General features: G+C 36.0%; 1 non-coding gene across 1 annotated transcript; it reads left to right on the top strand.

The window, feature by feature from the left end:
* Positions 1 to 3,854: 3,854 nt before the first annotated feature.
* TRNAT-GGU (transfer RNA threonine (anticodon GGU)) lies at positions 3,855 to 3,926 on the top strand. Its single transcript has one exon. It is a non-coding gene; the product is annotated as a tRNA-Thr (tRNA).
* Positions 3,927 to 27,341: the final 23,415 nt, after the last annotated feature.

Here is a 27,341-nt window from a genome sequence, read left to right as displayed (position 1 = left end):
TTATTTTACCCCTTTAATCGGAAGTTTGGGTGGTTCTCGGAAGAAAATAGCGAAAAAGATTATCCCTAGGGTCGATACCAACAGGAATGTATAAACCAATGCTTCCATAGATTTGATTTGATTGTAATTTACAATTATGGAGATAGCTTTCGTACTAATATTTATTAGAGAAGAGATAGGAGCAATATCATACCACTTGTCTTTTAGTAGTTGGATCTCCCAGTTTTTGGAATGCTCCAAATTCTACTCAAGCATCCAAATCCGAGTCGATACCAGCAAAAACATCTCTGAATAAGGTCCTAGCACCATGCCAAATGTGTCCAGAAAATAAAAGGAGAGAAAATGTAGCATGTCCAAAAGTAAACCAACCCCTTGGACTACTACGAAAAACACCATCAAATTTTAGAGTAGCACGATCGAATTCAAAAATTTCACCTAATTGAGCACGTCTAGCATATTTTTTAACTATAGCAGGATCACCAAAACTGACCCTGTCAAGTCCACCACCATAGAACTCAACAGTTACACCTACTTGTTCAACACTATACTTTGATTCTACCCTCCTAAAAGGAACATCGGCTTTCACAATTCCTTCTTTGTCCACCATAACTACTGGAAATGTTTCTAAAAAGGTAGGCATACGACATACAAAAAGCTCATTTCCCTCCTTATCTTTGAAGATAGGGTGTCCTAACCAACCAATAGCTATTACATCTCCATTTTCCATTGCACCTGCTCTGAATAACCCCTCCTTAGCTGGATTATTACCAATGTAATCATAAAAAGTGAGTTTCTCGGGAATTTTGGACCAAGCTTCTGATAGGCTTAAATTTTCGGCCAGATTGGCACGAACCCATCGATCTATTTCTTGTTGGAAGTACCCCTGATCCCACTGGTAACGAGTGGGACCGAATAATTCGACCAGAGTAGTTGCGGAGCCATACCACATGGTCCCAGCAACAATGAAAGCTGCAAAAAACACAGCAGCAATACTGTTGGTTAGGACCGTTTCAATATTCCCCATCCGTAATCCTACGTATAAACGTTGGGGAGGACGAACACTAAGATGGAATAGACCTGCTAATATACCCAAAATACCCGCTGCTATATGATGAGAAGCTATTCCTCCTAGAACAAAAGGATCAAAACCTTCAGCTCCCCATGCTGGATCCACTGGTTGTATTTTTCCAGTTAGTCCATAAGGATCAGACACCCATATCCTAGGACCATACAAACCCGTTACATGAAATGCTCCAAATCCGAAACAAGCTACTCCTGAGAGGAATAAATGAATTCCAAATACTTTTGGCAAATATAAACAACGTTTTCCCGTACGTTCATCACAGAATATGTCCAGATCCCAATATACCCAATGCCAGATAGCTGCCAAAAAGCACAGGCCAGAAAACATGATATGTGCCCCGGCCACACCTTCATAACTCCAAATACCAGGATTAATTACAGTTTCTCTGGTGATGTTCCATCCACTCCATGAATCCTTTATTCCCAAACGAGTCATAAAAGGTATAATGAACATACCTTGTCTCCACATTGGATCAAGAACAGGATCGGATGGATCAAAAATTGCTAATTCGTACATAGTCATTGAACCAGCCCAACTAGCAACTAGAGTTGTATGCATTATATGTACAGAAATTAACCATCCAGGATCATTCAATACGACGGTATGAAAGCGATACGAAGGCAAACCCATGCAAGCACCCCTTTATCAGAAAAAGTAGACACTATGTAACTTTCTCACATTGGATTGGAAGAGATCACGTTATCGAGCTAGACCCGAATCATCTCGAAAGTGAACATCTATTCACTTGGACATTGCTAATGATGGAACAGGTTTGAAAGAATTTTTTTCATACATAATAGTAGGGAGAGGAAAAGATATTTTATCGTTTGTATGTACCAATACACAATGTAGGGATTGGTCCCATTTATATTGATAAAAAAAGAGGAAAGAAATGAGATATTCTAATCCTTCCATTCGTTCATGAACGATATAATTTTTGACGAAAAAATATCATTTTTCTACTAAAGAGTGGAGCTATTACTATTCCATAAACAGTAATACTTTACTGTGGGAAAAAATAAAATACTGAGTTCAAATGCTCAGTCAAAATGATAACTTTATCATTTTTTGCTATGCAATGAAAAAAAAGGTCAAAATAGGAAGTCTCTAGGTTAATGGGCCTTTTCCATTCTGTAGAAAGATTCAGGGTTATTCTTTTTCAGGATCAATAGTGGACGAATGGAGAGAGAGGGATTCGAACCCTCAGTACGGATGATCCGTACTACGGATTAGCAATCCGCCGCTTTGGTCCGCTCAGCCATCTCTCCAAGATGGAAGAGTTCATGTGTAACAAAATGAATGGTGGAGTAAAGGTGTATATCATAGTATGTATAGATTGTATCAGCAATATAATTAATATTGCCATTATTCAGTTGGATAAAGAACAATCCAGTCAATCGTATTGTTCATTTCGTTAAAAATAGTTCTGTATGACTTATTTTTTCTGCTTTTCTTCGCTTGGCCGATGGCCAGGCCAAGAAAAGCAGAAAAAATCAGTCATACAATGCTTGACCTAATTTGAGAGCTAGAATACCTGCTGTAAAAGCAAGAAAAAAAGCTATCAAAAATTGAACCTCTATTACCATATCTTCATTCCCTCCCCAATCAGTTTGATTAAATGCGTTACATGGATTAGTCCATTTATTTCTCTCCAGTATCAAATTTTATTATCTAGATATTGAAGGATTCTCTATCTATTTAGGGTTCTCTATCTATTTTATGTATTATTGTAAAGATATCAGTTGCTCAAGGCCATAGGTTCCTGATTGAAACTACACCAATGGGTAGGAGTCTGAAGAAGACAAAATAGAAGAAAAGTGATTGGTCCCGAAAACATTTTATTCATACATTCGGTCGATGGAGGGTGAAAGAAAACCAAATGGATCTAGAAGTTATTACGCAGCTCACTATTCTGACTCTGATGGTTGTATCGGGCCCTTTAGTTATAGATAGATATAGCATTGGATGGATCAGAGATCCATCCAAATATCCTTCAACTATCTGATCCATCCAAATATCCTTCAACTATTTAAGTTGATAATGTAACGAATAAAACCCACCTGTATCACTAAACTATACACGCCACAATCCCATTGACGGATATTCCGTCACTTCTTTCCTTCCACATTTGAATCCAAATTCTGGAATTCCTTAATTCTCTCTCTTCTATTTCCGAGAGAGAAGAAAGGATTCTATCCATTCTAGTTTTAGAAATTCTAGGTTGTTCTTTCCTCTAATCTTCTAATTGAATTCTTTCTAATTCATTTTAGAAAGATCTTCCTCTTCTAGGAAGAAAAATAGCCATAAACTGGAATGGATCCATATTCTTAGCTCTCAATCTTTGTTGATCTCTTATAGTAATCACATCTTGAGGTTTGCAAGGGTAACTTGGTATATCTACCATATGGTCATTGACCCGGATTTCTCCATGATTCACTAATTGTCTAGCTTCGGGAATGGTGGGAGCCATATCCAATTGAAAAAGAATATTATCCAAACGCATTTCAAGTAATTGCAATAGGACCTAACCCATTGAGCCTTTGGCTCCTCTAGCAATACGAAGATATTTCAGCAAATGCTCTCAGGCATAACTTGTCTCCATACGCTTCGTATCAACTCAACCCGGAATTTCCAGTATAGCTATCCTTACCCTACAAGCTACTATAATATATGTTCTCAACTTGATATCTATAAAGATAGATGGATCATCCATATCCAATTTGTTTTCCATCTACCATAGTAGACTCACTCATTCATATATGATGAGGGGGCCCTTTTAACTCAGTGGTAGAGTAACGCCATGGTAAGGCGTAAGTCATCGGTTCAAGTCCGATAAAGGGCTCATGTTTCCCACGAAGAAAGAGGGCTCGGGTGTCCATTTCTATTACATAGATAGAAATATTTTCACTGAAATATGAAAATGACAACAAATCGAATTCAGATCCAGTCCGTTTTCATCTTCTTTTATGAGGCGAACGACAGGAATTGAACCTGCGCGTGGTGGATTCACAATCCACTGCCTTGGTCCACTTGGCTACGTCCGCCCCGGAAAAACCAATTTATCTATCTACAGTCATTTCTTCCAAGAATAAAAAATGAGCTAACGTTTGTTCTTATGTGGGTCGGTGACCTCTGATAGGGGATCAAAGCAAGATCGATGACTAACTCTCAACTCTCGCACAAGTTGTATGGCTTATTATCAAATATGTGATAAATATGAAGTATTTTGTATTTCTCCCAGAGAAATATCCCGATCCCATCTTCCCTCCATTCTTTTGAACATGAAAGAAGAATCTTTCTTCTTTCGTATCGATCATTTGTCTATTCACTCATGGGCGATAATTATTGTTTTTACCTATTAGATTTTAGTTTTCAACTAACACAGTTTTGCAGATTGGTTCGGTAGATCCCACGTTATTCAAGTTGTAATGAAAGGGCCATAATCATTAAAATGGTTCGGTGTAAATGGAATAGATCGAGATCTATCTCGATATTTATTGTATGTTTTATCTTGATACTAAGATCTTGTCCATCTGAACAACTCTGGGCAGGGTATTTGATTGGAGAGTCGTTCTTTAAAATGATCAAGTTTGTGGCTGTGTCGACAAGTTCGACCCTATTCGCTTATCATATATTCATATTCAATTAATCTAGACCATTTGAACTTGTATCCTTCCTTCTCGTATTAGAAGGTATAGGGTTTTCCAATCTTGAAAATTTTGTTATCTTACATGCATGGTTAGGATACAATCAAGTTCTTTGTTATATTATTATGCAGGTTATGGGACAAAGATACAAATTTAAAGGCTCATCTACCGACGGATATAGTGAACATTTGATGAATCAAATATAAATTTGATTGTTGTCTTTCAGTTAATTCATTTGAAAGTTTAGGTCAAGAAAACAGAATTGGTAGGTGTCAATTAATCCGTGGAACGTATCAAATCTTTCACATATAAGTTCGTTATGAGATGAGCCCACTCATCTCACAATGATATAAAATCATTTCAGACAGATCTATTGCCGAGTAGAGATCTATTTGTAACGTGGCAGAAAGAAGCTTCTTTTGGGTCGTTGTCCACATAATTTCTGGACAAGGGGTAATAGTTTCTTTCTTTCGTCCCAACCCAACAGACTTCTTTATTCTATTGTTTGTTCCAGAACGCATTCCATGAAATATGTGTATTCTATAAAATATGTTCAGGTCCCGTTGAATTACCTCTCCGGGTTGGCCCGCTCTTTCTATATAACATTTGGTTATATAATCGTGAAGCATCGTTACGTGTTTCCATTCGTTATGAAAATCTGCAACCGATCCGTCATAATAGGAACTAGCAGGTTGGTGGATCATAATCCTAGCGTGAGGTAATGCTATACGTTTAGGCATTTCTCCCCCGATTAGGATGAAAGATCCCATTGAAGCATCTACTCCCATGCATATTGTATGTACATCTGGTACTATTGCTTGCATCATATCGAAAAGACCTACCCCTAGTATTACTGATCCATCGGGACAGTTGATAAATGAGAAAATATCTTTATTTGCATCTTCTGCACTCAAATATACCATGAGACCCATGAGTTGATTTGCAATCTCGTGATTGATATCCTGAGCCAAAAAAAGTAATCTCTCTCGATAAATTCGGTTGTATAAGTCGACCCAAGTTGCATCTTCATCTCCAGGGGCTCAGAAAGGCACTTTTGGAACACCAACGGGCATTTGTTTTAATGGAAAGAAGTGAAGCACTATACTCTAATATGGGAACGTAAAGTATATGAAGTTGTGTAACATATGAACTCTGGATGGATGGTATAGGGGAGGCTTTGAACCTATCTAGAAATAGAGCTTTAGATGGATCAAAGATCCATGTAAAAGATCCTTCCATTATTCGAGTTGATAATGTAACGAATCACACTTTTACCGCTAAACTATACCTGCCACGATCCGATTGTAACATATGGATCGATCTTTTGTGCAACCAACCCATTTATATTTTTTTGAGTCTTTTCCGGATAACTTCAATCAGAGAACGATAAGCCCCATTCACTATTAAAATGATTAAAATTATCAAGCATGAAACATTTTGTATAATTTGAGTCCATAAAGTCTTTTTTATCGGAATTGGGCCGATGGATCACAAATAGAGATTCTGTAAATTGCTTTAGAGTTGTTTTAGTTGCAATAATTAATTTTTGAAGGGACTCCATTTTATCGATAGGCAAGTTTATTGAAAAAAAAAAAAACTTGAGGAAACCAAGAATTCTGGTCATACTATTGACAACTTCCCGATCACTTTCATATTATAAAGAATAGATTGGTGGCCCCTATCATCTAGTGGATCAGGACATCTCTCTTTCAAGGAGGCAATGGGGATTCAACTTCCCCTAGGGGTACCATGATCCATTCGTTAGGTATCCTAAATAATTTTCAATTACTGTCTTGTTCCTGGGTCGATGCCCGAGTGGTTAATGAGGACAGACTGTAAATCCGTTGGCAATATGCCTACGCTGGTTCAAATCCAGCTCGACCCAACCAATATCATCAATACCAATCTATCGGTATGGTTATATTCATGCTAATCATGAATGAAAAGATAATTGGTTATTGAACCCCGACATCAATATCTATTCATATCGTAGATGCCCAATTCCGTATGAATCGATACATTTCAAAAATGAAAGAGAAGGATAAGATATTTAATCAACCTAGCACTCGCATAATCTATATGACCTATCTAGCACCTATCATGAAATAAATATTATCCAATAGTATGTGAACTGTATTGTATTGGGATTGTAGCTCAATTGGTTAGAGTACCGCCCTGTCAAGACGGAAGTTGCGGGTTCGAGTCCCATTAGTCCCAATCTAATAGTAAGTGAACTGTGAATGATCATGTCAGGATTTGGACGGACTAGTCCTTATCATTCCAGGGTCATGGGTGGGACTCTGGATAAATTCGATATGGGATACTTCTTTCTATATCATCACCGAAGCAGGATAGATTCACAATTCCATCTAAATCGTGGAGATCCAAGCAAAATATCTCTCATGTCTGACGAACATCTTCTGGAGGAGCATAAGGTTCTTATTCGTACGAATCCTATTCTTTCGAAATTATACCAGACATGTGTTGATCGGAATGTTTTCTGATGCACGTAAGTTTTTACTACTAGTCTTATCAAAAGTGATCGTATTAGGTTATACTATTTCCATTGAAGAATTCATTCAATCCATTAGTTAGATTCCGTTACTCGAACCAATTCTATCAATGACATACATCTATTTCATGGATCTTGAAAGAAAGATTCATTCATCTCTATGAGATCAAAATGAGATCAAATCTCGAGCTATTTTTGAACAAAGTTAAAATAAGGAGATCATGGAAGTAAATACCCTTGCATTTATTGTTGTTCTACTGTTCCTTGCAGTTCCTACTGCTTTTCTACTTATCCCTTACGTCAAAACAACCAGTGCAAGTAGTGGAAGCAATTGATTTTGATGAAAATCAATTGATTGCTGATCACTAGATAGATCTTTATGATCCAGATCATAAGTATAAAATAGATTATGAGATCTTTTATATTACAACAATATAGGGTAGGGTGGATCTATTGTATTACAACAATACAGGGTAGGGATTGCTTTTAATTTTTTTTGAAAAGAAAAAAAAGTAGTACAGAGGAAAAGAATATCTAACCTTTTCTTTTGTACTACTTCTTCTTTTACACCCATATATGGATAAATATATCTTAATGGTACTTATCCATATATGGTAAATGTAGTATGAAGGACCTCGTACCATAAAATAGTGGAGCTGATCACATCAACTTATTCCTGCTCCTGGAAAAATAGACCCAATGTAGACAGACTTAATTCTGAACATACTTGCGGATTCTTTAGGATCAAAGTTGAACATCTTTTTTTTGATACGAACATCTATATCTAGCACATGTTAGATATATCACTTGAAATGGTATATGAAAAAGCAAAGGAATCTATGACTTATGTCCCATATTTTTCCGAGAATGGAATTCAGATTAGATCTGATCAATTCGGAACCATCCGATAAAACAGGGACTCTTTCTCTTCCTACTAAGAAAGAGAAGAGAGATCGTTCTTCAATGGAAGAAATGAGATTATCGACTCATTCTAGAAAAGAACTAATGAATTCAAACATGTTGAAGAAAATAAGATTTTTCATAGGAAAATGATAATGATAAGGGATTACGTACATCCCTTATGGGGATAAAGAGGAAATAATTCCATGTAGAGTGTTTCAATTTGGAACGAAGATTCAATATTACTGGATCCTTATGGAACATAATATATTACCATGCATGATATGGAAGGAACGCAATAATTGATTCTTAAGCATTACCATTATAGCCCACTTCTCGCCCATACTACGAGTGAAAGGGAAAATGTAAAAACTACCATTAAAGCAGCCCAAGTTATACCGACTATATCCATATGGATCATGTTCTCTAAAAAATAATGATTTCATCATCAAGATGATAAGGGAACTATTAACCATAGTGCAAATTTGAAGTTGAAATGAATGGTCCACCTTTGCCTTCTGAACGTTACTGACGTTCGAGCTGATATGAGAGATCAATAAATCCATTTGTTCATTGACCAACAAGTTACTATAACTAACTCGAGGGTCGTACATTCATGACGGAATCGGGATCAAATGTACGTAACTCACTATCTATATTGGTAATATGTACCAATATGTCTCCAGAGGTTCTGTAATGGAAATATAAACTTTTCCTTCCATTTACTTAGCTCAACAAGGCGACACCCGGATTCGAACTAGGGATGGAGGATTTGTAGTCCTCTGCCTTATCTCTTGGCTATGTTGCCGAGATATGGGAATCCCATGGACAGATCAAATATTTTGTCCTTTCAAGTCATTCGTCCATCCTTTAAGTATAGTATGAGATGTATGCTAAAGTCAACCATAAAGGAAATGGATCTAATTTGTTCTCTGTCTTTCTTTTGATCTGATTATTTTCATTAGGAAATTTTGTAAGTGAGATTAACATTTAAGAATGGTTTGATTCATTCGTTCATAGCTCCATTTCACGTGGTTGGAAGAAAGTATCAAAGTACCTCTTCCTTATCCTTTTTTTTTTTAATTGGAAGTATATCTGGATACAGGTAGAATTTCATGGGATATAGTGAAGACTGAATATACATCCAAATCTTTTTTGTCAGATTGATCCATATAGATCAATCGGGAATAATTGAATAGATTTTTCTACAGATGGGAAACTTCCAATGCGATTAGATGAAAATGAGGTAGCGTTTACAATCCCTGAATTTGGTAAGATACAATTTGAAGGATTTTGTCGTTTTATCGATCATGGCTTGATGGAAGAACTTCATAATTTCCAAAAATTGAGGATATAGATAAAGAAATTGAATTCAGGCTTTTTGGTAATGAATATGAATTAGCAGAACCTTTCATCAAAGAGAGAGATGTTGTATATCAGTCCCTTACATATTACTCTGAATTATATGTACCAACAAGATCAATTCGGAGGAATAGTAGGAAGATACAGAAACAAACTGTATTTCTCGGAAATATTCCTTTAATAAATTCCCATGGAACATTTGTAGTAAATGGGATTTACAGAGTCGTTGTTAATCAAATATTAATAAGTCCTGGTATTTATTACTGTTCGGAATTAGACCATAATAGAATTAGTTATATATAATGGCACTCTGATTTCAGATTGGGGAAGAAGATCGAAATTAGAGATCGATGTGGGAGAAAGGATATGGGCTCATGTAAGCAAAAAACAAAAAATGTCTATTCCATTTCTATTATCAGCTATGGGTTTAAATATCGAAGAGATTCTAGACAATACTCGCTATCCCGAAAGATTTTTATTTTTATTGAAGAAGAAGGAGAGGTGGGAGCGGGAGGAATATCTATGGTCAAGGGAAAAAGCCATTCTGGAGTTTTATAAAAAACTCTATTGCATAAGTGGCGATTTGGTATTTTTCGAGTCTCTATGTAAAGAATTGCAAGAAAAAATTTTCCGACAAAGATGTGAATTGGGAAAGATTGGTCGATGAAATCTGAACCAAAAACTGAACCTTGATATACCTGAGAACGATATTTTTTCATTACCACAAGATGTATTGGTTGCTGTGGATTACCTTATCGAGGTGAAATTTTGAATGGGTACACTCGATGATATAGATCACCTCAGCAATCGACGGATTCGTTTTGTAGCAGATTTATTACAGAATCAATTTAGACTAACTCTAGGTCATTTAGAAGATGCAGTTAAAAGAACTATACAAGCAACCAAGCGCAGATCAACTCCTCAGAACTTGGTCACTTCAACTCTATTAAAAAACACTTTTCAAGATTTTTTTGGTTCACACCCTTTATCCCAATTTTTGGATCAAACTAATCCATTGACGGAAATAGCTCATGGGAAAAAATTGAGCCATTTAGGCCCTGGGGGCTTAACAGGGCGAACTGCTAGTTTTCGGACACGGGATATTCATCCCAGTTATTATGGGCGTATTTGTCCAATCGATACGTCTGAAGGAATGAATGCTGGACTTGTTGCATCATTATCTATTCATGCAAAGATTGGTGATTGTGGTTCTTTACAAAGTCCATTCTATAAGATCTCCGAGAGATCGAGAGAAGAACATATGGTTTATCTACTAGCGGGAGAAGATGAGGATGAATACTATCGGATAGCTACGGGAAATTCTTTGGCATTAAATCGAGTAATTCAAGAGGAACAAATTACTCTAGCTCGATACCAACAAGAATTTATAGTTATTGCACGGGAACAAATCCATTTCAGAAGTATTTTTCCTTTCCAATATTTTTCCGTTGGAGTTTCCCTTATTCCTTTTATTGAATATAATGATGCGAATCATGCTCTAATGGGTTCTAATATGCAGCGTCAAGCAGTTCCACTTTTTCGACCCGAGAAGTGCATTGCCGGAACTGGGTTGGAAGGTCAAGCAGCTCTAGATTCAGGAAGTGTAGCTATAGCTACACAAGAGGGAAGGATCGAGTATATCGATGCTGTAAATATAACTTCATCGGTTAATGGAGACATTGTACGTACAGAATCAGTTATATATCAACGTTCTAATACCAATACTTGTACGCATCAAAAACCTCAAATTTATCAAGGGGAATGTGTAAAGAAGGGACAAATTCTGGCGGATGGTGCGACTACGGTAGGTGGAGAACTATCTTTGGGAAAAGACGTTTTAGTAGCTTATATGCCATGGGAAGGATACAATTTCGAAGACGTGATACTCATTAGTGAACGTCTAGTATATGAAGATATTTATACCTCTTTCCATATCGTAAGATATAGGATTGAAATCTATATGACGAGCCAGGGTCCTGAAAGAATCACTAGAGAAATACCTCATTTAGATGCTCATTCACTTCGTCATTTGGACGAAAATGGTCTTGTAATGCTAGGATCTTGGATAGAAACAGGTGATGTTTTGGTAGGTAAATTAATGCCTCAAACAATAGAAGAATCATTATGTACCCCAGAAGGAAGATTATTACAAACCATATTTGGTATTGAGGTATCCACTACGAGAGAAAATTGTCTCAGAGCACCTATAGGTGGAAGGGGTCGAGTTATCGACGTGAGATGGATCAATAGAGTAGATGATTCCGATGATAATGCGGAAACAATATACATATATATATCACAAAAACATAAGATACAAGTGGGTGATTAAGTAGCTGGAAGGCATGGTAATAAAGGTATTATTTCAATAGTTTTGCCCAGACAAGATATGCCCTATTTGCAAAATGGAATACCAGTTGATATGGTATTGAATCCATTAGGGGTACCTTCACGAATGAATGTAGGACAAATCTTTGAATGTTTGCCCGGTTTAGCAGGAAACCCGATGATCAAACATTATAGAATAACACCTTTTGACGAAAAATACGAGCGAGAAGCTTCGAGAAAACTAGTGTTTCTTGAACTTTACAAAGCTAGTGAGCAAATAGCTAATCCATGGGTATTCGAACCAGATCATCCTAGAAAACATAGATTAATTGATGGAAGAACAAGAGATGTTTTTGGACAACCTATTACAATAGGAAAAGCTTATATGTCGAAATTGAGTCATCAAGTTGATGAGAAAATACATGCATGTTCGAGTGGACCTTATGCACGGGTTACACAACAACCTCTTAGAAGAAAATCCAAATGAGGGGGGCAACGAATAGGAGAAATGGAAGTTTGGGCGCTAGAAGGTTTTGGTGTTGCTTATATTTTACAAGAGATGCTTACTCTCAAATCTGACCATATTAGAACTCATAATGAAGTACTTGGTGCCATTATCACTGGAGGGCCAATACCTAAACTTGACACTGCTCCAGAATCTTTCCGATTGCTCATTCGAGAATTACGATCTTTAGCTCTAGAATTGAATCATGCTATTATATCTGAGAAAAACTTTCAGATAGATAGAGAGGAAGTTTGATCATAATAAATTGAGATCTTTTATGATTGACCAGAATAAACATCAACAACTTCAAATTGGATTAGCTTCTCCTGAACAGATTTGTGCTTGGTCCGAAAAAAATTTACCTAATGGTGAGATAGTTGGACAGGTGACTAAACCTTATACTCTACATTATGAAACTAATAAACCAGAAAGAGATGGATCGTTTTGTGAAAGAATCTTTGGACCTATCAAAAGTAGAGTTTGTTCTTGTGGAAATTCTCTAGGGATTGGAAATGAGAAGATAAATGCAAAATTTTGCACACAATGTGGAGTTGAATTCATTGATTTTTGAATTCGAAGATATCAAATGGGATACATTAAACTGGCATGTCTGGTGGTTCACGTATGGTATTTGAAACGCCTTCCCAGTTATATTTCGAATCTATTAGCTAAAACTCAGAAAGAATTAGAAGGTCCAGTATACTGCGATGTGTGACTTGATCACAAGTTCCGATCATACAGATCCGTAATCAAGAACTGTCATCCTATTAAATCTCATTGGGATGCCTTTAGCTCTGACATGACCCTCCAGACGAGTAGCATGAAGCTCAGAATTATAAGCATCTTTTCAAGATGCTGAGAAAGAGGAATTAGTCCAGGGTTTAGATATTATGTATCAAATTGCGAATTGAACTTCGTGAAAACACTTCTTTCAGATAATGGAATTTGAAATTCATTCTCTTTTATTTGGGTTAGCCCTAAATAGAGGTATTCCGGACCGAAGATATGGCTATAGGACTCTATTCATCGCACATATGCTTCGATCAATAGTATTATAACCATTGAAGTAAAGCAAAGCAAGCAGGAACCTAAAGGATCAAATGGAACGAGATAAAGACAAGTAAATCCCTAATTGAAGGTCTTTCAAGAAGAAAAGGATTGTTCGAAAGGGAGGAGACTGCTCAATAATTCTATATCTATGTTGTAGAATCATAACATAAAGGAATACTCAATTTCACTTGGAACTTGAGCAGAGAGTAGCAATCTCTCTTCAGAGCGAAAAAGAGTTTTTTGCATCTTTTTTTTAGTTACTTGAGCCGGATGAGAGGAAACTTTCACGTCTGATCCTGAAGGGGGGGAAATCTTAGAATAACCTATCTAAATATTTTTCTTGCTAGGCCCATAGCTAACAAACCAACTTTATTGAGATCACGGGTACATTCGATTATGAGATTCAATCCTGGAGAGAGATTATTCCTCATTACCTCTCTGCTCGTCCTTATTACCTCTTTCCTCGGGGTTCTAGAACATTTAAAGAGAGAGAAATAGCTAATGGGGGAGATGCTATCAGGAAACAACTAATGGGTCTGGATCTGCAAATGATTATAGATCTTTCACATATGGAATGGAATAACTTGGTGGAATTGAAATGGAATAGATTGGAAGAGAACCAAGAATCTACTGTGGATAGATGGGAGGATGAAAAAATTAGAAGAAGAAAGGATTTTTTGGTTGGACGCATGAAATTGGATAAACATTTTCTCCGAACAAATATAGAACCAAAATGGATGGTCTTATGCCTATTACCAGTTCTTCCTCCCGAACCGAGGCCAATCGTTCAATTAGGTGAAGGTGGACTTATTACCTCGTCAGATCTAAATGAACTTTATCGAAGAGTTATCAATCAGAATAATACTCTTACAAATTTATTAGCAAGAAGTGGATCTGAGTCATTTGTTATTTATCAAACAAAATTGATCCAGGAAGCCGTAGATGCACTTCTCGATAATGGTATCTGTAGACAACCAATGAGAGACAATCATAATAGGCCTTATAAATCGTTCTCAGATGTGATCGAAGGCAAAGAGGGAAGATTTCGTGAAAATTTACTAGGCAAATGAGTTGATTATTTAGGTCGTTCCGTTATTGTGGTGGGTCCCTTTCTATCATTGTACCAATGTGGATTACCCTCAGAAATAGCAATAGAGATTTTTCAAGCATTTTTAATTCATAGTCTCATCGGACGACATATTGCTCCCAACCTAAGAACTGCTAAAAGTATGATTCGAGATAAGGGACCCATTGTATGGGAAGTACTTCAAGAGGTTATGCAAGGACATCCCATATTGTTGAATCAAGCACCTACCTTACACAAATTGGGAATACAAGTGTTTCAACCTATTTTAGTAGAAGGACATGCCAATTATTTACATCCATCGGTTTGTGGGGGATTTAATGCAGACTTCGACGGAGATCGGATGGTTGTCCATGTACCTTTATCTCTGGAAGCTAGAGTAGAAGCTCGTTTACTCATGTTTTCTGAGACAAATCTTTTGTCTCCAGCTATCGGGGATCCTATTTCTATACCGACTCAGGATATGCTTCTTGGACTTTATATATCAATGGTCCAAAATAGTCAAGGTATTTATGGGAATAGGTACCATCAGTATCACTCGGAAAATAAAATCTTTTCTTGTAAGAAACCTTCCTTTTATAGTTATGATGATGTGCTCAGAGCTTACCGACAAAAACGAATTGACTTATACAGCCCCTTATGTCTCCGGTGGGGGGAAGTGGATTTACGTATCATTACGTCAGTAAACCAAGAAGCCCCTATCGAAGTTCAATACGAATCTTTGGGTACTTTCCACGAAATCCATGAACATTATCGAATAAGAAAAGGTAGAATGGGAGAAATCTTTAATATATACATTCGAACAACTGTTGGTCGTACTCATTTCAATCGAGAAATGGAAGAAGCCATACAAAGGTTTGCCTGTTCTGAACACCCAAATAAATCACTACCAGCTCTCAGGATCTAATGTTATTGATCTTATGATTTTTCATTAGTGCAGATATATAGATCGAGGAAGCCTTCGAATAACCGGCTTGAACCCATTGCTTAATCCTGCTCATGAAAATATGGAGATTTTTCCTTATGAAGGAACGAACTAGATTGCCCTTTGATAATTTTCCCTTTTATAATAAAGTGATGGATAAAACTGCCATTAAAAAGCTTATTAGCAGATTAATAGATCACTTTGGAATGACATATACATCACATATCTTGGATCAACTCAAGACTTCGGGTTTTCAACAAGCTACTGATACAGCTATTTCATTAGGAATTGATGATCTTTTAATAGCGTCTTCCAAAGGATGGCTCATCCAAGATGCGGATCAATAAGGTTTTGTTTCGGAGAAACAGAATCATTATGGGAATGGACACACAGTGGAAAAATTACATCAATCGATTGAGATATGGTATGCTACCAGTGAATATTTGAGAAAAGAAGTGAATCCGACTTTTAGCATGACTGATCCCTTAAATCCAGTACATGTGATGTCCTTCTCAGGAGCTAGGGGAAATACATCTCAGGTTCACCAATTAGTAGGTATGAGAGGATTAACGTCAGATCCTCAAGGACAAATCATCGATCTACCCATTCGACGGAATTTACGCGAAGGGCTCTCTTTAACGAAATATATTATTTCCTGTTATGGGGCTCGTAAAGGAGTTGTGGATACTATTGTACGAACAGCAGATGCTGGATACCTCACACGTAGACTCGTTGAAGTAGTTCAACACATTGTAGTACATAGAACAGATTGTGGCACTATCCAAGGTATTTTCGTACGTCCCATTCGACATCGAGAGAGGGACAGAAATGAAATTGTTGTACGAACACAAATACTGATTGGACATGTGCTAGCAGATGATGTATATATAAATAGGAGATGCATTGCCACGTGCAATCAAGATATTGGAGTTGGACTTGCCAATCAATTAATAAACCTTCGAACACAACCAATATATATACGAACCCCCTTTACTTGCAAGAGTATATCTTGGATTTGTTAATTATGTTATCGTCGGAGTACTACTCATAGTCACTTGATTGAATTAGGAGAAGCAGTAGGTATTATTGCGGGCCAATCCATTGGAGAACCAGGAACTCAACTAACGCTAAGGACTTTTCATACCGGGGGGGTATTACTGGTGATATTGCAGAACATATACGAGCCCCTTTCAATGGAAAGATTGAATTCAATGAAAATTTGGTTTATCCCACACGTACACGTAATGGACATCTTGCTTATCTATGTCATAATAACTTATCCATTCCTATTGATGGTCAGGATCAAGTACGGAACTTAACCATTCCGCCACAAAGTTTTCTTTGGTTCAGAATGATCAATATGTGGAATCGAAACAGCTTATTGCCGAGGTTCGTGCTAGAACATCTTCCTTCAAGGAAAAAGTTGCAAAAATATATATTCTAACTTAGAAGGAGAAATGCACTGGAGTACCAATGTGTGTCATGCACCTGAATATGTACATGGTAATGTTCATCCTATACTCAGGACGGGTTATCTATGGATATTATCGGGAGGTATATACGGATCCCGTGTAGTACCCTTTCCATTTCATAAGTATTAGGATCAAGTATATGTTCAACCTTTTGTTGCCAAACATCAATCACTTTCTGATTATTATGTGGATCAAGTGGAACATAGATCAGGTGACTCAAATTGCTATGAGAAGGAAGAACAAATCTTCAGTTATTCAGAAACTGAAACTGATCGGACCATATCCAACAAGCATTGAGACTCTATTTATGTCTTTTACCCTAATAATTACAATATTAAGGGGAAAAAGCAAATGAATCGATTCATCGTCTCATTGCAGTGTGATAAAGAATTGGAAAAAAGAATAATAACTTGTCCTGATGCGATTCTTAGAATACCCAAAAGTGGTATTCTATAGAGAAATTCCATTTTTGGATATTCTAACGTAGAACATGGAATACCTGATGGTTCGAATATGACAACACCCTTTTCCCTATATTTATCGAGGGAAGGGGACAACTTGCAGATTCAAATTAGCTATTCTATTTCGTATGAAGATGGTGAACGAATCCAAGTAATGAGTGATATAAGTATTCCATTGGTTCGAACTTGTATAGGATTTGATTGGGAACAAATAGATTCTATAGAATCTGAGGCTTATGTTTCTCTTATTTCAGTAAGAACAAATAAGATCGTTAACAATATGGCTCAAATTAGCTTGATGAAATGCCCCCCTTTTTTCATGGGGAGAAGGGACAATAAAACAAGTCCAAATTTGATGTTCCATAACAATTTGGACCACACTAATCTTTTATCTTCCAATGGGATGAGTCAATTAATTAATAAGAATCAAGGAACTATTTGTTCATTATCTAATGGGGAAGAAGACAGTGGATCTTTTATGGTTCTATCACCATCCGACTATTTTTGAATTGTTCTATTCAATGATTCTAAATGTTATGATACGGGAAATCAATCAAATAGAAAGGATCCTATGAGAAAAATCATTGAATTTTCAGGTCTCTTGGGTAATTTACATAGTATAACCAACCGTTTTCCACTCCCATTTTCTAACTTATAAAAAAGTATTATCAAAGAAACATTCCATTTTCCACAATTCTTTCAATACTTTCCAAGTACCTAAATATTATTTCATGGACGAAAATATGATAATTTATCATTTCGATCCGTGCAGGAACATCATTTCCAATCTATTGGGTCCAAATTGGTGCTCTTCCTCATCCGAATCCGAATTCTGCGAAAAAACATTTCTAGTAGTTAGTCTTGGACAATTGATTACTGAAAGTGTATGGATATCCGAGGATGAACCACTCCCCAAATCTGGTCAAATTATAGCAGTTGATGAGGAATCTTTAGTCATTAGATCAGCTAAACCTTATTTGGCTACTCGAAAAGCAACTGTCCATAGTCATTTTGGAGAAATTCTTGACAAAGGAGATACATTGATAACATTGATATATGAAAGGTTCAAATCCAGTGATATAATTCAAGGTCTTCCTAAAGTTGAACAATTGTCAGAAGCCCGTTTGAATAATTCAATATCGATGAATCTGAAAGAAAGTTTTGAAAATTGGACCGGAGATATGACAAGATTTCTTGGAAGTCTTTGGGGGTTATTCATAAGCGCTAGGATAACTATGGAACAAAGTCAGATTCATTTGGTCAATCAGATTCAAAAAGTTTACACAATTATTTCCTGAAACAATCAGTAGACAATAGAATAGAGGTGATCATGTAATTTGGAATAAGATTATGAGTTTTAAGTAATAAATTTTATGTAAAATTTGATTAATCATAATATTGAATTTTTTATTAATTATAATTATAATTAATCAATAATATACTAAAATAAATTGAGTTAGATTAAAGATCAAATTTTTCATCTTCTACTATAATATCAAGAGTATATTCAACAACTTACAAGTTAGATATACCAATAACTTATGTCATAATAACAATTGAGATGTCTAAAATACATTTAAAATCAAATTTTACTTTAAAAAGATAAATAAAATTATTACAATAAGTCATCATATCTCTTTACAAAAATTAAACTCATGTAAAAAGCTAATATTGAAAAAAATTAAACTCATATAAAAGCTCATATTGAAAAATGTGATGAAAGTAATGAATATAAAATATGTTTATATTATATTGAGCAATGCGTTTGCAACTCTAAATTAAATGATTAATGTGATTATCATTTCTAAAAAGGAATATTATGTGGGAACCCATAAAACCACATATTTGTACTGATTCATAATTACATTTGTAGTGTAATTATCTTTCTTATAATTATGAAATCAAATAATTAATTGGATACTCGTATTTTTAGAAGTTAGAAATTAGTGAATTTAAATTGCATAAGCAACTTGTCGGTTGCTGGTTTAGAGAAAACTAAAAGAAATAGTAACGAGATTTTTCTATAATATATTGTATTTTCATAATAATATTAGTGAAATCATAAATATGTGTGGTTGTATTTTCATATTAGTGAAATTATAAATATGTGTGGTTGTATTTTCATAATAATATTATTGAAATCATAATTATGTGTTGTATCTTATGATAAGGTAAAAATAAAATGTATATCGTTAATTATTTTTTAAGAGTTTGGAAAAAGATGGGTTTAAGATTCTAATAAGTATATGAAAATATTTTGTTTGGAAAAACATAATATTGGAAAAAAATAAGGTTTTATTTAGAAAAATGTAATATTGAACAAATAATAAAGATCGAGAAACTAAAACAATGCTTCAATTAAGAGTTTAATTTTCAATTAAGAATGCAATGGTTTCCTTTGTTTGACTAGTTAGTTTGATTAATGATATTAGTTTTATTAGTTTTAGGTGGCATTTTTGTATTTTTAAATGAGTTTTATTTTAATGTTTATATGATAAATAAGAATGGCTAAATTATATTGTGTGACATTTAATGGTATTGATTCACATGGTCCTGAAACATTGAAAATAGTAAGCATATATTTAAATGCATTAATTTCTAGTCTACTAATGGTTTTCCAGGTGTGACAAGGAAGACATAGGTGCCTATTCATGTGGAATTGCAACAAATATCCTATGAACTTTGGATTGAATTAAGATGTTATGATATGCCATGAAATTAATAATATGTTTTTAATTTATGATTATAGGTCTATTTAATGTATTGATTTATATTTGTGCTCGAATATGGAACATGCTTTATAATTAGTTCACACACGGGTAATGGGGTTTCTTAAGAAGATATACATAGTATCACCAAGAGAGGACAAATAACATCTCTTTTCCACCTACTGGCACTTATTGTCCATGTTTTTTGTTGAAAAATTCATAATACTTTTACTTGGAGATTGCATGTTGTTGCGAGGGAATGAATTTAGTAACTCGTGAAATTTAGTTTAGGAGCATGCAAAAAGGTGTCATCCTTATTCCTCAGTGAGTAATGGTCTCTCAACGAGGTAGGAATATGTTGAATTGACATGGTCTCAACAGTTGTACCATTTTCTTGATCATAGAAAATTGGATACTTGAAGGGCATGCATCAACATTGTTGAGTTCTCAAAACTATTACCATTATTTCACATCATTTTCCTTGACTTCTAATAATTTCCCACTTTTCTACAACCTTGTATTAAAACCATTTTAAAGCTTGTATGTGGGTTTATACTCCATATTTTCCAATGCATTTTTTTTTTAAGTAAGTTTATAATTAAATATTATAAAAACAACATTAGTCAAAGTGGATATCAATGGTCATCCACCTGCTCCACTGGGTCAAAGAAAAATTCTCCATCTTGGCAATTTTTCTTTAGCTTTTCAGGTCCTAAATTTTGGGGCTATTTTGAGGCCGTAAATGATGTTTTTTACATGGCGTGGACTTAGATTGTAGAAATAGGCAGAGCCTAGGTTAGTAAAAATATATAATTATCAACTAGAGTTTTCCAATGGGCTACTACGGTGCTAAACATATATTGTATGAAAAAGTTATGACCCTGAGAAGTTGATGTACCAACTAACCCTAATGCGGCCCATAGCCTTTTAACATTTCATCTCCTATAGTTAGGTTTTTGGAAGTTTAGGGTTTCCTCATTGTTTCTAATATTAAAATGGATTTTTGGCCTCATTGTAACTCACTCTAGAAAATTCATGTAGCCATCACATCTCTTCTCAGAGATAAGCTACAATTGTTCGAACTAGTTTGTTTTCATTTTGAATTTTTACTTGTTTAAAACTTTCCATTTCCAAGTGGAATCACCTTCATATATCATCAAACAAAGAATATGTGTTCAAAATATTAAATGTTGGTCTAGCAAAAATTTATAAACAACTTTAGCAAGTAGGTTGTCATATAACACATTTTCTATATCAATTTATGGAATTAAAAATAATGTTTATAAGGGATATATCCCTATGAATCCTCTTTAATCAAGATTTTGAATCACTCAAGTTAGACATCAAATGAATATTTTCTTAATAAAATATTGTTGGGAGGTCTAAGTTGGCCACCACTTCTCAATACGTAAAAAAAATGTATTTGTCTTTGTTTATTTATCCTTGGATTTCTTTTATGTGCATTGTTTGTCATTTTTTTGTGTAAATATTGGAACAATATATACCTCAAACCTCATTTCCTCCATCATTTCATGTTTTATTGTAGGCAAGTGTTATGTTTTTGTAGGTCCCGAGAGGATCAAGAAGGTTAATATATGGATGAATGATTCTTAAAGCGAGAAATTCATGCCAAGGGGACATGTTCTCTAAACATTTATCGAAGTGGATTCAAAACCATGTTAATTCGTTGTAAGAGAGCTAGACCCAACTTTTAGTAACAATTATTTTGGATCTTGTAACCTTAATACAAATCAGATAGCCCTTATCATCAATTGGCATACTTGTGAACCTCCAAGAGAAAAGCTGCCGTATGGGCTTTGTTTCTAGAATCCTTAAGATCGTTTTGTGTTGATTCGATCAACTATAGGATAAGTGAGGGAAGTTGCCTCTCATGGTCAATATCCCAATTAATCATGTTTCAAACTAGTTTTTGACTAAGACAAACAATTCCAAATTTTTGAAGATGTATTGAGATAAAGGAAAAGGAAGATGAAGACCAACATTAAAATAGAAACCAAGTTCCATACCATGTCAAGCCATATCCATCACATCATTAATACCTCAAGAAGATTTCTATAAGTCCTAATTTTAGTTATGTCATGGTATGCCCTTATATTTATTAAGCTTAGACACACATGTTGTAACACCATCCTCCCACATCTACCCAAGAAATTGTCTAGCCAGGGTAAACATGCGACAAGAGGCCACCGATATGATTCGACCTCTTAAATCGCGTTAAGGAAGTGGAACCAATAGAAACACACCATAGAAAACTTCAACATCAACATTAGGACTCTCGGGAACCAACCCAACCTTTCTACCAACCAGGCCCTGGGTCCCACTGACATTTTGCACCACTTGACCACTGGATGCTCCCATGCTATAGGTCTGCCAATGTCCAAGAGGTTCTGTACGCTCCCATGTTATAGGCATGCCAGCATCCAGGGACTATTTTGGTCACTTATGTGTCAGCATCTTTGGGATTTGATCCACTTTTTCAAGCCTAGATCACTTCCCAGAATTGAATGACACCTTCAGAATAGTAAGTGTTGGGCGCAACCCAACTTGGCCTAGATTTTAGCAAAAGACTCTACATTTTGTGGAGCGGAGCGCGCAGTGGAGCATGCAGCAGAGCGTGTAGTAGAGCAGTGGAACATGAAGTGGACCGCTTAGTGGAGCACCTGTAATATACCGTGCGGTATAAGGGCATCAGAGTGTGTCGAAGCCCCTCCTTTTTGTAAAATCGTGTGATGTTGTAAAGGATAATGGGCTTTTGGGCCATAGTTTCTTGTTTTAGGGAGTCCATGGTATTTGGACCATGGTATTGTAATGATGTAACCCTCCGATGTAATAGTATATATAGGGTGAAATAATAAAAATATAATCATCCCATGTATCTTTGGATCTAGATCAGTGTTTATGGTTGTATTATTGTGATCTGTAGATTTTAATCAACAAAAGAGAATCGGAAGAGAGATGAGGCTTAGAGTGAAGATAGGAATATATAAGATGGATCAAATTATTTTGGGTCTGGGATCTGATGCTAATGTCCTAACAAAGCCGGCATGGGAATTAATGGGTAAGCTGAAGTTACAGTGGTCCGCCAAACGGATGATTGCGCTGGAGTCAAGGGTACAAGATAGTCTAACACAAGAGGACACATCACAGCATGGGGAAGCTAGTGGGAAAGATAAGAATGAGCATGAGTAGGAGCTAGAGGAGAAACACAATGAGGGTCACCAGGATCCTCCTAAAGGTGATGAGAATAACAAAGAACCTGAAAAGACAGAGACAGACACAGATGTCATAGATAAGAGGAAGGCACGCACCGAAGCTGCCACAAGAACCAAAACAAAACAGAAGGAAGAAAAGACAAAGTATATAATTCCAGTGGTCCTCACTGATGGGGACTTGGATCATTTTGGGGATAGAATTCAGGAGGCAACAACATAATCATAGAACAGGTTAGAAGATCACTACGACGCACTTCTAACAGGTTTGCATGAGCGAATTGTAGAACTTAAGATACTGGCACAAACAGTTAGACAACCAGCGCAGGTAGTGGAGAAGATTGGAGAAGAAAGGCCAGTAGAGCCTACACTTGCAACGCGGATAGCACCAATACCTAGCAGAGCCCTGCAGTTTGACTCTGCCGAGGTTTAGAAACAGGCTAAAGAATGAAGATATGTCAATGTGAACATAGCAGCAGTACCATTGCAAAGATTACACAACCTACACATGGATATTATAAAGGAGTTTAATCTGCGTGAACAACACACTTCAAAGTTGAACATTCAAGTAGAGAAAGAGTGAGCTTTGCTGCAGCATAAGCTCGACAAGGCAATCTAGGAGAGGGATCAGGTAATTCAGCAGCATCAAAAGCATAGGAAGTGGTTGAAGCCACATGCTGAGAGATTCTAGACATGGATGTCCAAGAAGAAGAGCTAGTGGAGGACAAGGCTGTGAAGCTCAGCCTTACAGTAAAAGGATATAAGGTAAAGATCGCAGAAGTACAATTTTGATATCAAATGAAGATCAGTGAGTTGCACATGAATCTATAGCCAACCACACCATAGGAAGAGAAGGAGCAGAGGGAGAATCACCTAAAGGCTGCAATGGCCAACATCCCCATAGCAATGGAAGATTGTGGGAAGCTTTTGGATGAAAGCTTACAGCTTTCGACTTTGCTACAGGAAGATCCAAATGTGTAGAAATTACAGGAAGACATTCAGTAGAAGGAGCAATAGTTGGAAGAGATTTGGGCAACTGCGAAGACCTTACCAATATCGCAGAACCTCACCAAGATCAATGAGGGAAATGCATTCCAGAAAAAGATAGAGGAGCTAAGGAAGAAAGAGCAGTTTTTGATAGAGTGAACTTAGCCATGGTAGGATGAGGCTCTGCAATTGTCCCAAGAAGTATATTAGAAGCTTCAAGAACTTCGACAAAGGGAAACAACAATGATGCAAAAAAATACGGAACCTGTCACAGAAGCACTGCTGGAGGAAGTGCGCAACGAAGAGAAGCAAGTCATAGAGATTCTACAACAGTTCAATAGTTCCTACAATAGTATTGTAGTAAATATCAAAGGCAAATAAGATGAGTGACTCAGGTCGAGTCACATGTGAGTGTTGGGCGCATGTTGGGTGCAACCCAACGTGACCAAGATTTTGGCAAAATACTCTACATTTTGTGGAGTGGAGTGCGAAGTGGAGTTTGCAGTGGAGCGCATAGTAGAGCATGGGAACACGAAGTGGACTACACAGCGGAGAATTTGGAATATACCATGCAGTGTAAGGGCGTCAAAGTGGTTCGAAGCCCCTCCTTTTTGTAAAAGCACGCTATGTTGTAAAGGATAATGCACTTTTGGGCCATAGTTGCTTGTTTTATGGAGTCCATGGTATTGTAATGATGTAACCCTCTGATGTAATAGTATATATAGGGTGAAATAATAAGAAGAGAATCATCATATTTATCTTTGGATCCAAATCAGTGTTTATGGTTGTATTATTGTGATTTGTAGTTTTGTGGTGAAGAAGAGGCTCTGCAGCTGAGTGCGCAAAGGTCAGATTATGCAGCTTAGTGCGCAGGACAAGAAATGCTTGTTGTACAAAGATTCATTATATAAGCAACATTTCTTGTTGACTTAGCCCCACATTGGGGTGAACCATGGTAATTTGGTGTCTTCATGTGTATATTTTCTTATTATTTGTTTTAGAGTTGTAGTTATTACAATTGCATTTGATTTCAGCACTATGATGGTTTATGGCTTTATATGGTATTCTTAAATGATTAATGTAATGTGGCAAAGTGATTAATGAATGTTAAGAATAAAAGAACATAATTATACAACATCTCCACATCCTTCAAGGCTATAAAAACCTAGTTGTTCATCCTCCCATAGTCACATCGGGTGAGATTGTGATCTGCTTGCAGGTCGTTGCCAAAAGGGCGAGTGGTTGAGAGTTTTGTTGGTGTGCAGTATAGATCGAACCTAGGTCAACCCAAATGAAGCCAACAGTAAGATAATAGGGAAATGAAAATACAAATGAAGTTACTTGAATTAGACCTTGAATGGACCCCTACTAGCCATAATAGACATTTCATCAAACATATCACGAATATATAATCTCTAGGTGTAAATAACATATCTGAGCATAGGGGTCTTATACTTAGTCGAGAATTGATGTAAATAATTGATTCCTCAACACATTAACTTCCATTTCATCCATTATGTCATAGCTACATTGTTCACTCATTTACAAGTAAAAACATGATGAGAGTCGTATATAGCTACTATCATAAAACATATACATAACCAACATAAAAGCAAAAGAAATACTAAGGAAATAATGACCATATAATCCACATATAAACCAGTATAACACTCATACAAATATAAGGAGAAATAATCTTGTATTAATGATGAAAAATCCAAACCCGGGATAGGACTTCCACGTTCCACCCAACCATAGAATGGATGAGCCAAATATCTCTTCAGATATTCACCCCTATTCCATATTCCAAGCATGAATGTGGGATCTCATAGAGCACATCAATCTAAAACCATCTAGGGCTACCAAAGGCAAACCACCTCAACCCATCAAACAGTGATTCTGTGTTCAGTCCTTATAATACTAGTGATTCCCCCATTTCTATTTTCATTGTATCCCTTATTGTTATTGTTGTGCCCATACTATCCCCATATTATTATTATTGTGCCCTATAGAATCCCACTATTGTTATTTGTGTGACTTTATATTATTATTGTTAGGTCAGCTTTGGTTATATTGTGACCCCTTAGACTCCTATATATAGAAAGGAGGTTTTGTCATTTGAATCATCTAAGAATTTTTCATTTGTGTAATGTAAAGGAGGTTTCCCCCTTGAAGAGGCTTATTTCTAAGGCGTTGATCTATCTTTTCTATCTTTTTGTGAGCTGGTTTCATAACATTTGGTATGAGAGCTTTGGATTCTAGGGTTTTGATGCTCCAAAAAAGTCATCGTGGAATTTTCACTATACCTTATTCTCTACAAAGTTTCAGAAGCTAAAACGAAAACCCATTTGAGACGGAATCGTTCTAAACCTCATGCCCAAATTTCAGATCTTTTCTCGCTATATTTTTAGAGATATAATATGAGAAAGTTAGAGTTTTTGCAGACCCCCGAATTACATTCCAAATAGGTGACCTTGGGAAAATCGTCATAACGTTCGCTCTAAGCATCAGGTTGAATTTTCGTCAGAATTTAAAGAAAGAGAACGGACTGTAGTTTTATGGGTATCATTTTTAGAACCTAAGGTTAAAACAGTGACTCGCAGAACGTCGTACAAGTTTTCTCTACTGAACTATTCTATACTAAGGTCATTGTTGGATATTTGGCATAACTCTTCATTGGAGAATCCAAAATTGATCAGACTTGCGGGGTTAGAAAGATTACTCATAGGGTTACCACAGGAAGAAATTTTAGACCTTGGAAATTCAAAATTACAAAGATACATCAGATTCAATATGGAGCTCCTACAAAGTGAAAAAAGGTGTGTAGTTTTTCAAATTTTTGCATAAGCTTGGTTTGAAAAATTAGTTTGAAGGAATTCAAAGGGAATAGTGAAGCATTATCGGTAATTGATGCCTGAAGAAAGAAAATAGAAACACCTAGTAAGAAACCTGAAAGATCTAGCATGACTCATGAAGAAGAGGAAGAAATGCAACATGATATATCAAAATTACGAGACCAAGTCCAACAAATTTCACTGGCACAAAAAGTAACATAAGCTAAGATGGATGGTTAAAAGAAAGGTGTAGAA

The sequence above is a fragment of the Pinus tabuliformis genome, chromosome 3_2, assembly GCF_031772625.1.
Source record: "Pinus tabuliformis cultivar Carrire ecotype Pingquan chromosome 3_2, CPIR1, whole genome shotgun sequence".
Lineage (NCBI taxonomy): Eukaryota > Viridiplantae > Streptophyta > Pinopsida > Pinales > Pinaceae > Pinus > Pinus tabuliformis.
The sequence above is the reverse complement of the archived record's forward strand: the minus strand, read 5'-3'. Positions and strand labels throughout refer to the sequence as shown.